The sequence below is a fragment of the Ursus arctos genome, unplaced genomic scaffold (genome assembly GCF_023065955.2).
Source record: "Ursus arctos isolate Adak ecotype North America unplaced genomic scaffold, UrsArc2.0 scaffold_16, whole genome shotgun sequence".
Lineage (NCBI taxonomy): Eukaryota > Metazoa > Chordata > Mammalia > Carnivora > Ursidae > Ursus > Ursus arctos.
Window position 1 is genome coordinate 26,945,229 of NW_026622830.1, and position 11,394 is coordinate 26,956,622.

Below are 11,394 nucleotides of genomic sequence, written 5' to 3' on the forward strand. Positions count from 1 at the left end.
ATATGAATGGTTTTACAGTGCCCAATACCACCAATATGTAGTAGAGGAGAGGTATGAAATGTATCCATTGAGACAGAAGAAGCTTGTTTGTGAAAAGTATTACGGAGGTATGCCAATTATGTAATTCACAGAAACAATGTTATTTTTCTGGATTTTGCAATCTTTGTGGAATTTGCTGTTTGTTGAGGTTTCTTTTATCTTTCTTTCTTTCTTTCTTTCTTTCTTTCTTTTTTTTTTTTAAAGATTTTATTTGTTTATTCCACAGAGATAGAGACAGCCAGCGAGAGAGGGAACGCAAGCAGGGGGAGTGGGAGAGGAAGAAGCAGGCTCATAGCGGAAGAGCCTGATGTGGGGCTCGATCCCAAAACGCCGGGATCACACCCTGAGCCGAAGGCAGACGCTTAACCGCTGTGTCACCCAGGCGCCCCTTCTTTTATCTTTCTAACCGAATAATCACTTTATTACCTAATTTTATATTTGTAATTTTCTAGTTCTTTCCTTAAACAAATCTCCCTAAATTGTGTAAGCCTCAGGAAGTACGCGGTCTAGGTCTGCCCCTGCTCAGTTTTCTCTGTGTTTTTTATGATCACAGGATCCTCCTTGCCTTTCCTCATTGCTGCTGCCAATAGGCGCTGTGCATGGCAACATAACAGAACGGCTCAGAGGACTCCTGCGGGGTCCAGACAAACCTTAGTGCTTTCTTTTATAAAATGAAGTATCTCTCCCTCCACATAGTAATGAAGTCAACTGAGAAAATACGTGGAAAGCCTCGAGCAGCCCGGTGGAGCAGAGGGCAGTTAGCGTCACATCTGCTGTTTCGCTGGTCTTCACAGATATAGTCAGACTCCCGGGTTATGACGGTATCTACTCTGATTTGATCGGTGTCCATGCCAGAACATGCAGTCATTGTTAACGATTGATATATTATTGGTCCCTCTCCCCCTCCGGCCCAAGGTATGTATATAGTAAGTGCTCAATCATTGACAGTCCAATCAAAGAATGAAAGTCACCATCTGGATTAGAAAACACAGTTTGGCTCCAAATTCAACAATGCCCTAGACCCAAACAGTGACTCACAGCTATGAAATTTCCTCACCTCGAAGGGTACTTAGAGTTATTTTATTCCAATCCTTTTTTAAAATGTGTTTTTTTTTCTTGACATAATAAGTGTTGGAAATTGGAAAATCCACAAAAACACAAAAGAGAAATGAACTGTTATTATTATTTTTTTAAGATTTTATTTTTATTTATTCGACAGAGATAGAGACAGCCAGCGAGAGAGGAAACACAAGCAGGGGGAGTGGGAGAGGAAGAAGCAGGCTCATAGCGGAGGAGCCTGATGTGGGGCTCGATCCCATAAGGCCGGGATCACGCCCTGAGCGGAAGGCAGACGCTTAACCGCTGTGCCACCCAGGCGCCCCTGAACTGCTATTATAAATAGTTATACACAAATACATGTGATATTACAATTACGTATTTAATACATAGTTGTGGGTATATAGTGCTTTGAAACACACTTTTAAAAAGCTTTCTTTGCATTTTCCTCATACTTTAAATATCTTTAATTACATCATTTTTAATGACTGCATAACATTCCTCATCAGGAAGTGGGGATAATTAAAGGCACCTATCTCAAAGGGTTATGCCATGAGCATTGACAAGAGTTATGTCATGTGAAGCTACCTGGCATGTAAAAAGCTCAATAAACTTAGCTCTTCTGCAGGATGAATTTATAAAACCAATCTTCTTTTGCTGAGCATTGGAATTATTTCCATTTCCCCCCCTATGGTAAATAACACTGGGCTATATTAATCTTTGCCCATATCTTAGGCCATTTCCTTAGGAAAGTTCAGGACTGCTGGGTATGCACTTTTACAATTTTCCCCTGTGCAGTTAGGGGAACAGAGAGGGAAAGGGGCTAGTCCGGGCTCACACAGCAAGCAGCAAAGTCGGAACTGGAGACTAGCTGCGGACCCTAAACGGGGCCTCATCTTGTTGGGGACCAGGAGAAAGTCCTCGTCAAGGGGAAAAAAAACTAGCCTCCCGAGCTGCAGCGCCGCGGTAAGAGCAGGCCGGCGGGGCTGAGCCGAGCCTGAGCTGGGCTGCCGAGGCGGGCCGCTCACTCTCCGGGCCGAAGCTAAGCGGTCGCCTGGCAACCCGGGCGGCGCGGCGTTCGAACGGAAGCGAGGAACCAATCAGGATGTCCGGGGCAAACCATTCCGGCGACGGGGGGGAGAGCGGCGAGCTCACTTCCCCTTCCTCTGCGCCGCTGGGACCTCCGCTCTGGCGGGGGCCTTGGGACAGTCCGGTGCCCCCGTCCAACTCCGGTGCGCACAGCAGTTCCGAAGAGGCTCCTGCGGGCCCCCAGCAGTTCCGAGCCGCGTTACGCGCGGCCGTTCCCAGCCCGGGTCCGAGCTGTCAGCCTCTCCAAGACCCGCACAGGAGGAGCCAGGACTTGCCCGGCGCGGGCTCCAGGTGAGGGGGCGGGTGGTCTGGGGCACGAGCCCGGGTCTGGGGGGCTCCGTTCACCGAGCGCCTGCTGTCGGCGTCCTCCCCGCATCCTAGGTGCGGGGAGGCGGTGGTACCCCATTTCACGGAGGAGAACGCTGAGGGGTAGAGGGGCAAGTGTCTTAGCCCAGAGAGGTCTGCTGGAGAATTCAATTCGGGTCTTTCTGCTCCACCTCGAAGTCTCCAGTCTGGGTAGATCTAGATTTGCCTTGAGGGGCCTAGACGCGCAACTGGTGGTCACCTTCTCAGCCTCTTAGGCGCAAGGCTGCTAAGCCCCGGAGCCCTGGCTGGATCACCTCCCTCCTGCCCCGCTCCCGCACCGCCCTGTGGGTGCCCCTTCTGGGCAGCTGTCTTCCCTTCTCCAGAACGCCAGAGGTCAGACTCAGGGCTCATTTGGGGTCCGTCTGCCCACGGGGTCCTGAATCGCAGTGCTGTCTCTCTCAGAGGGCTGTTCTGGGGGCATTCGGCAGGACTGACATTTCTGGGCTAGATGCTAGGTGGGCAGCAGGTGCTCTGGCCCTGGAGCCGCTGTTAGATTCTTGGGAATCTGCCCCAGATTGGGGGAATGGGTAGAGGCAGCCACTCAACCCGAAGCCACTCGTCACCAGAGACTTTGGAGTTGAGGATGGGGCCGGGACGCATCCGGCTGGAGCATCTGACCTAGACCAGGCCTGCCTCCTGGGGATGTTCTGGGAACTCAGAAAGAAAATAAGTCTTTCATTTATTCTTTCAACAAATATTTATTGACTTCATATACCCTGCCCTCCCCCTTGTCTATTTTGTTTCTCTCAGTGGCATTTACCCATCTGATGGCCTATGTATTTCACTTATTAGGGAGCTGATTATCTTCCTGGACTGGAATGTGATAGGAGGAGGGGCTAGCGTGAGGCGAGTGAGGCCGTTGCCTCCAGGCCAAAATTGAGGGGTGCCAAAACCTCTAATCAAGATAACTAAAGCTAACAGTTATTATTATTTTTTAAAGATTTATTTATTTTAGAAAGAGAGAGAGAGAGAAACAGACAGAGAGTGTGTGAGCGGGAGGAGGGGCAGAGGGAGAGGGGAGCCCAACCCCCAGGAAGGGGGCAAGATCCCAGGACCCTGAGATCATGACCTGAGCGGAAACCAAGACTCAACCAACTGAGCCACCCAGGCAGTTAACCGTTCTTGACTATCTGCTGTGTGTTCTGCTGGTGGAGATCAACTCACGTGGCCTCTGTGGAACACAGTGCAGCGTCTCTGTCACGATCACAAGCATGTCCCCAGCCCAGCTGTTCCACTTCTTGGCGACACAGTGTAGGTGCAGTGACGGCCGCAGGGTGGTTTGTAATGGGGCAGGTCTGGACACACACTAAGTGGTCATCCGCGGGGGCTGACGGCTCTTTAGGGACTGACGTGCCTCCACATATGCTATTGAACAACCTGTATTATTAAGTATATTAATAACATATATTAGAATTAATAATATATTAACATTATTAAAACATGTATTATTGAGTAAAAAGAGCAAGGTGAAGACAGTACATGCAGCGTGTTACCATATGTGTAAAAAAGTAGAAAGAATATATGCTTATTATTTCTTGTGTCTGCCTAAAATCTCCCTGGAAGGACACACAATTGTCTGGTTTACAGTGGCGCCTGCAGGGAGGGGAACTGGGTGGCTGGGGACAGGAGTGGGGAGGAATTTATTTTTACTTCATTCTCTTTCTAGTTTTTGAATTTTGAGTCATGGGCATATAGCACCTGGTTGAAAAATTATATATATATATTATTTATAATAATATTTATTATTATTTATATAAATATAAATATGTAAGATTATATGTCATTACGGATTATATATTTAATCATAAGATTTTATATATATATGTATGTGTGTGTGTATATATATATATGTCATTACAGATTATATATTTAATCATAAGATTTTATATATATATGTATGTGTGTGTGTGTGTATATATATATATATATGTCATTACAGATTATATATTTAATCATAAGACCACTGCCCAGTCTGTGATCTGCCCTTGACTTGCCGTGTGACTTTAGGCAAGTTTCTTCACGTCTCTGGGCCGGGATAAGAAGCCATGATGGTGAACTCAGGCCTGGGAGGAAGGCAGTCCGGGACAGGAAGTGGACTTGCCCCTGAGTCTGCCCCAACCTCCACCTTCCCCATCCTTGTGAGCCAGGCCCTTCCCTGAGGCACTGCACGCGTTCTCTCTGTGTCTCCACTGCAAGTCCCTTTGTCCTCATTTTGCAACTTCAGATACACACCGAGGCACAGATAATTGAGTTGGTGGAGTTGGGCTGTCCGTTGGCTGATAGATCAGTGCTTGAGGCGCCCGTGCCCACAGCCCTCCTTCAGCCTGCTGAGATGTGTGCAAGGGTGCCCTGGGCAAGGCTGACTGCAGGCAGGCCGGGGCATGAGTGTCTGCGGAGACGCCAGAAATAGCATGGGGCCTGGCGTGGCCCTGGAGGATGCCCAGCTGGGTGTCTCTGACCCGGACAGCTGGGCTGAAATCGAGCCGGGCTGCCCTATTGGCCGGCCCCCTCCCTGCTGCCTGGAGCCTTCCTGATCCTCCTCTGGGGCAGGTGAGGGCCTCCCTGTCTCCACCAAAGTCAGGCCCTGGCTTCTGCTGAACGGAAAGAGAGAAGCAGGTGGAAGGAAGGGCTGGGGTGGGGGTGCAGAGTGTCATGAAAATTCTAAACATCGAAATCACACCTCTCGCCCCCTCAGCGAAGAATGAATAATCACTAACGCCTCCGGAGCACTCACTACGTGCCAAGTACTTTATAAACACGCACTCACATTTAATTCCCTCAATTCTGTGACGTCAGGTAGTTACCGCGGCTGTTTTTTTCTACCTTACAAAGGGAAACTGAACTCGAGAGAGGTTTGGTTTAGTAACTTGGACCAGGTCTCCCAGAGCAAGAATGCGAATCTGGGGGTTCTGGCTCCAGACTCTGGACTCCCTTTTTCTTTTTTTGGAAAAATATATATAATGTAAAATCGAGCATTTTAACCATTTGTAAGGTACAGTTCAGCGGCCTGAAGTACATTCACACTGTGTGCGGACCTCACCACCTCCAGAACTTCCTTATCTGCCTAAATGGGAACTCTGTACCCATTAAACACCAGCTCCCCATTTTCTCCTCCCCCCAGTCCCTGGAAAGCCCTTTCTACTTGCTGTCTCTATGCATTTAACTACTTTACATACCTCATGTAGGTGAAATCATACAATATTTGCCCTTTTTTCCCTCAACATTTGTCCTTCTGCGTGTGACTTATTTCATTTAGTATGCTTTCGAGGTTCACCCATGTTGTAGCAGGTGTCAGAACTTCCTTGCATATAAAGGCCAAATAATATTCTATCGTATGTTCATCTGTACATCTGTCCGTGGACCCTTCGTTGCCTCCACCTTTGGGCTATCATGAATACTACTACTATGAGCATCGGGGTACAATATCTGTTCAAGTCCTTGGTTTTAGTTCTTTTGTGCACACACCCAGGAGTAGGATTGCTGGGTCCGATGGTGATTCTTTTTTACAAGTTTTCCCTAACAGCCATACCGTTTCCAGCGTGGCCTCGCCATGTTATATTCCCACCCACAGGGCAGAGGGTTCCAGTTTCTTCATATCCTCACCAACACTTGATATTTTCTGTGGTTTTGGGTTTTTTTTGTTATTTGCTTGCTTGTTTGCTGCGGTATTGGTCATCTCAGTGGGTGTGACATGTTATCGCACTGTGGCTTGGATTTACGTGTCCCTAATGACGCAGAGGTTGAGTACGTTTCCACGTGCCTATTGGGCATCTGGACGCTTTCTTTGAAGAAACGTCTGTCGAAGTGGCCCTGCGTGCTTAGATTCGTAGACTCTGAGAGAAGTGGGTCAACATTCTGGGTGACGAAGTCCTCACCCAAGAGCTGGGCACCACAGCGTCCCATTTTGGTGGCATTTGTCATGCACAGGCTGGGAGGGAGGCACTGTTATAAGTCCTGTTTTACAGTTGGGGAAACTGAGGCCTGGGAAAGTTGACTATCTTACTCAGGGTCTCCTAGCTAATCACTGGCAGAGCTGGGATGTGAACCCCGGTGGGCTGGTCCCAGAGTCCATGCTACAGAGGTGGCCGTGGGGCTGGAGTGGGGAAGGGCACTGTAGCAGCAGACCCCGCATGTGCAAAGGTTTGGATGTGATGTCTCTGGAGAAAGAACAGGGCTCATCTAGGAGTGGCCAGGGCCCAGCTTGAGTGGGCGTGACTTGAGGCTGGAGGGGGGGGGAATGGGGGAATATCTGGGTGGGACTGGGGATTGGGAGGAGGCTTGGCGCTGAAGGGCCTTGGTCTTTGAGGGGGCCTGGGTTTCAGTCCTGCCACTTAGTCAGTGGTGTGCCCTGCACACACCTGTGTGTTTGCTCCCTGGAGGATGAAAATACAGAAACTGGAAACGAGTGATCGATAAGTGAATATCTAAAATGACAGGGTGGGATGTGTGTGGAAGGTAACAACTGGGTGAGAGAGTTGGCAGGAGCCTCAGGGTAGTCAGGGAGGCATCTCTGAGGAGGTGAGACCTGAAGGAGGTGGGCTAAGAAAGAGGTTCTAAGTCGAGAACAGATGGTACAAAGGCCCTGAGGCAGGAAAGACCTTGGCATGTTCAGGAACAGCAGGGAGGGCTATGTGGCTGGAGCAGAAAAGATTGGAGACGAGGTAGGAGGGAGGGCAGGGACTGGATCCTGGAAGGCCTGAGGACCAAGTGGAGAGTTTGGGTTTTATTCTAAGGTGATGTGGAGCCATAAGAGATCTAATTTCTGTTGGGAAAATATTGGCATCTTACCCCCATTTTACAACTGAGGAATCTGAGACCCCGGCCCACAGCCAGGAATGCTTCCTAAGGTGGCTTCTCCCTCTGGGACCCTGAGACAGAGGCTATAGAGTCTTTCGATGAGGGGCTGAAGCCCAACACTGAAGAGTCTGTCTCTTCCACTTCCCATCACTCCCCCAAATCAGCTCCTGGGTTCAAATCCTGGCTCTGCCATTTACCAGCTATGTGACCTCTGGCAAGTGGCCCCACCTCTCTGTGCCTCAGCTTTCTCAACTGTAAAATGAGTGTAATAGGAGTACCTCAGGGTGACTGTGAGGAGTCAATGAGTCAACATATATAAAGAGCTTAGAAAAGTGCCAGGTACTGAGAAAGCACTTAGAAAATTTCTTCCCTGTTATATTATGAAAATGTTATTGTTTCTTTGCTTTTACTGCTATTATTGCCTGACCGAGCCCTCTCCCCCATCTCACTCCCTCCCCCATTGTTGCCTCAGAAGAGGGCCAGGCAGGGACCCAGCAGGACATTGTGAGGTATGATGGTCTGTAGGCTGGCCTCCCTCTTTCCCCTAAAATCAGGCTCCAGGGCCTGGAGGAGGCCTCAGAGCTGACTCACTCCCAGGGGGAGGAGAGTTGTTCTGAGTCACTTCCCCTCATAGCCCTCCACCCCAATCCGGGTGCAGCCCCCACTGGGCACAGACATGGAACTGGGCCCTCTTTGGCTTCCCTGGGGCTCAGGCCCAAGGCTAGTGGGCACTTCCTTCTCTGGGCCTCAGGATCCCAGTGGAAACTGGCCTAATCAAGGGTGCTGCCTGACGTGACATAATAGGGCCTGGGTTGGCAGAAGAGACAATTATTGTCCCTCCCAAGGATTCCTTCCTGCAGTGTTGCAGGCTTCTCATCTGTAAAATGGGGATTAAATAGTTCCTCCCTGGGGGGGGGGGGTTCCAGAGACTTACATAAGTACAGTGCCTGGACCTCAAACATTCTAGTAATTCTTATTACTGTTGTTGCCGTTGTTACTAAATGTTCCCAGCTTGCACCGAGTTTCTGTAGGAACTCACACTGCCCAGGCCTGGAAGGTGAGACTCTCCTCACTTTCCAGAGGGGTCCAGCAGAGGGGTCCAGCAACCTGCTCAGGGACACACAGGTAGAAAGGGGTGGCACTAAGGCTTGATCTAGAGGGAAAGTGCCCAGGTCGGACTCCTCAGGGTGACTTTGGGCAACTGGCTCGGCCTGTCCCAGCCTCAGTATTCCATTAGTCAAAGGCGGATAATAACAGCGTTCACCTCACCGGGGTTGTTGGGAAGATTAAAATGGGTTAATTAATACCAGGAACAGCACTTTCTCATGCTGGCACAGTCAACATTAACGGGGGCTTTCCGGCTGTGGGGGAGGGGGACTCAGTTTTGCCCTCTCAGAGATGGGCGCACTTGCCCGCGCAGGCTGCCGGACGTGCGGTTCTGGCCAGTGCGGCTGTCAGATGCGCGGCCCCGGCTCGCGGGAGAGCTTCCCGGGGTAGGTCGGGGCGGCTGGGACTGGGTCCCCGCGCCGAGGCGAGCCCACTGCTGGCGCGCCTGGGCTCAGGTTCCTGCCCCTGCCTGGCTTTCGTTCTTCCCTTTCGGGTGATACCTGGGCCGGCGGGTTCACCTGCCCGGGACGGCCGCCGGAAGTTGCGCAAACTCGTGTTACCTGAGCTCCAGGTGGGCCGGGCCGGAGGAGCGCTCGGTAGCGGCGCGCGCGCAGCCAGGTACGTGCGGGGCCCGTGGCGCGGGGCCAGGGTAGGGGGCTGCCCCGCCACCCCTCCCTTTCGGGAAGGCGGGGACAGGGCAGGGGCTCACCTTCCCGCCTGGACGAGACCTCAGGAATCCTGCCGTCAGCCCCCTGGATTAAGAGCCAGGTCGACCCAGGCTCAGAGAAGGGCGGCGAGCGGCCAGAGTCACACAGCGCGCCGGCGGGCTCTCGGTCTCCTCTTCCGCTGGGAGTCTCCAAGATTGCTCCGGAGGGGGGCAGGGCAGAAGCCAGACCGAGGATCTGAGCTCCCCCAACCCTTATTAAGGCTGACTCCAGGGAAGCAGGAGGGAAAGGGGTAAGGTGGGGCTGCAAGCCCCGGGGATGACAAAGAGAAGGGCTCACGGCTGGCGCTCTGGGAGCCGTTTGTGGGTAGCATTTGAAATACGTGGGTGGGGTGCTGTCGTTGAGAGGAGGCCTCAGAGAGGACAAGTCCCACCCTGGGGACTGGGACCCCGTCTGTAACTCGCAGCAGCCATCACACCTCCGTTTGCCCTCCGGTGAAATGGGGCTTATCAGATCAGTTTAGGATTAACCTCTATCACGTGCCTCCTTTGTCTGCGGCTCCGGCTCGGACTGGCGGTTCTGAGCGCGCTTAGAGACCACTGCCGGGGTGGGGCGGGGGGCGCGGTCTGAGAGTTGGGTCGTCATAGTCATCATGAAAACCAAGAGCCCAGTTCTTGGAGCGCAGTCTTTTGGCCAGGCGCTGGGAAAGTCCTCGACCTGTTTTATCTCTCCATCCTCACGGAGACCTGGAGGCTCAGGTCTATTTTTAACCGCATTTCAGATAAGGAACCATAGCGCGCAAGACGCGCAGCTGCTGGAGCAGGGCGCACAGCGGGCAGGTGGGCGAAGCGGCCAGCGGCCTCCAAGCCGGGTTTGGCTCCTTGCATGTGTCCGGGCCACGGGGGGAGGCTCTGCGGCCAGCAGGTCGGTCCGAGGGCGCGGAGTTTCTGCCCTGGCCCTACCCAGCTGACCTCCTTCTTCCCTCTGTTTCCCCAGATGGTGCCCGGGAGGGAATTGCCGCCGCCAACGGGTTGGACTGGTTTGGTAGGCGGCGGCCCGGGGGTGGGGCAGAGTCTAGTCACCTGGACAGCGCTCAGCAGGGCTGCCTTTCCTGGCAGACCCTTCTTGCCTGAGGTCTCCTGAGGGTCGCCCGAGTGGGGCAGCCTTACTTTGCCACCTACTCTATCCCTTCTGCCTTGGGAGCAGCTCTGGCCCTGGGCCAACAGCTCCCAAGGTTCTATTAATTTGCTATTGCTGCCCTTGCAGAGGTCTCAAACTGGGGGCGAGATTGGGGTGGGGAGAGCAGATCTGTTTGGAGACACGTTTGCTCCATGCTCCACGGGTAAGCTGCTATTTAAGAATCTGGAGTGTTCATGCACATGTGGATTTCCAGCCTCCTCGTACATTCCATACCTACCACCTTGGACCCATGTGCCTGCAGGGGTTGGATGTGTCCCTCTCTGATTCATCCAAGGTCTGCCCGTTCGCATTTCGTCCCCGTGGACACTCCAATTCAATAACAATTTATTGAATACCTATTGTGTGTTGAAAGCAATGTCCCAAAACAGATTCAGTGAGCAAAACAGACAAACCCCCTGCCTTCATGGAGCCGATATTTTAGAGGAATGGGAAGAAAGAGTAAAATGACATAAACGTAATAGATGAGCGAATTAGGCTTCATAGGCATTTGTGGCTTATTTATCCGCTCTGGGACCTAGGATGGTCACATCTCCAGTCTCAGTTTCTCCAACTGTGAAATGAGATGACAGTGACCCTTCTCATAGGTTTGTTGGAGGATTCCAGGAGAGGATGGTGTCAAATGTCTAGCACACAGTAGGGACCCCTGCCTTCCCACCCCAATCCAGACTCTCCTCATGTCATTCTGGGTGACCACGTGGGGCTGTCCCATAGAGCTTTCTGCTGTGGATGGAGATCTCTGATCTGCACTGTCTGCTGCAGTGACCAGTATAGTGGCTGTTAAGCACTTGAAATGTGGCTAGCGTGATTGAGGAACTGAAGTATAAGTTTTTATTTAATTTAAAGCTAAGTCAAGTAGCCATATGTGGCTAGTAGCATTGAATTAGACCACACAGGTGTAGATGACAAGTCCTGTTGGAGATTACCTAGATAAAGTCCTCCTCTCTCATTTTACAGATGAGAAGTTTCAGGACTTGGTCTGTGGGTTTTCTTGTGGCCCATCTCTGGGAGAGTTGGCTGGGGACACTTTGTGGCTCCAGCCCTTTCTTGGAAAAAGGATCAGGGCTGGCCTGATGCC

The 11,394-nt window shown here is 51.6% G+C and overlaps 1 protein-coding gene across 3 annotated transcripts in view; it reads left to right on the forward strand.

The window, feature by feature from the left end:
- Positions 1-2,257: 2,257 nt before the first annotated feature.
- The window catches only part of FAM110A (family with sequence similarity 110 member A), a 35,456-nt gene continuing 26,319 nt past the window's right edge, over positions 2,258-11,394 (forward strand). For all 3 annotated transcript variants that reach the window (XR_008959385.1, XR_008959386.1, XM_026503198.4), the window contains exon 1: positions 2,258-2,475. The gene's annotated coding sequence lies outside the window, so the exon portion shown is untranslated. The remainder of the gene's footprint in view (positions 2,476-11,394) is intronic.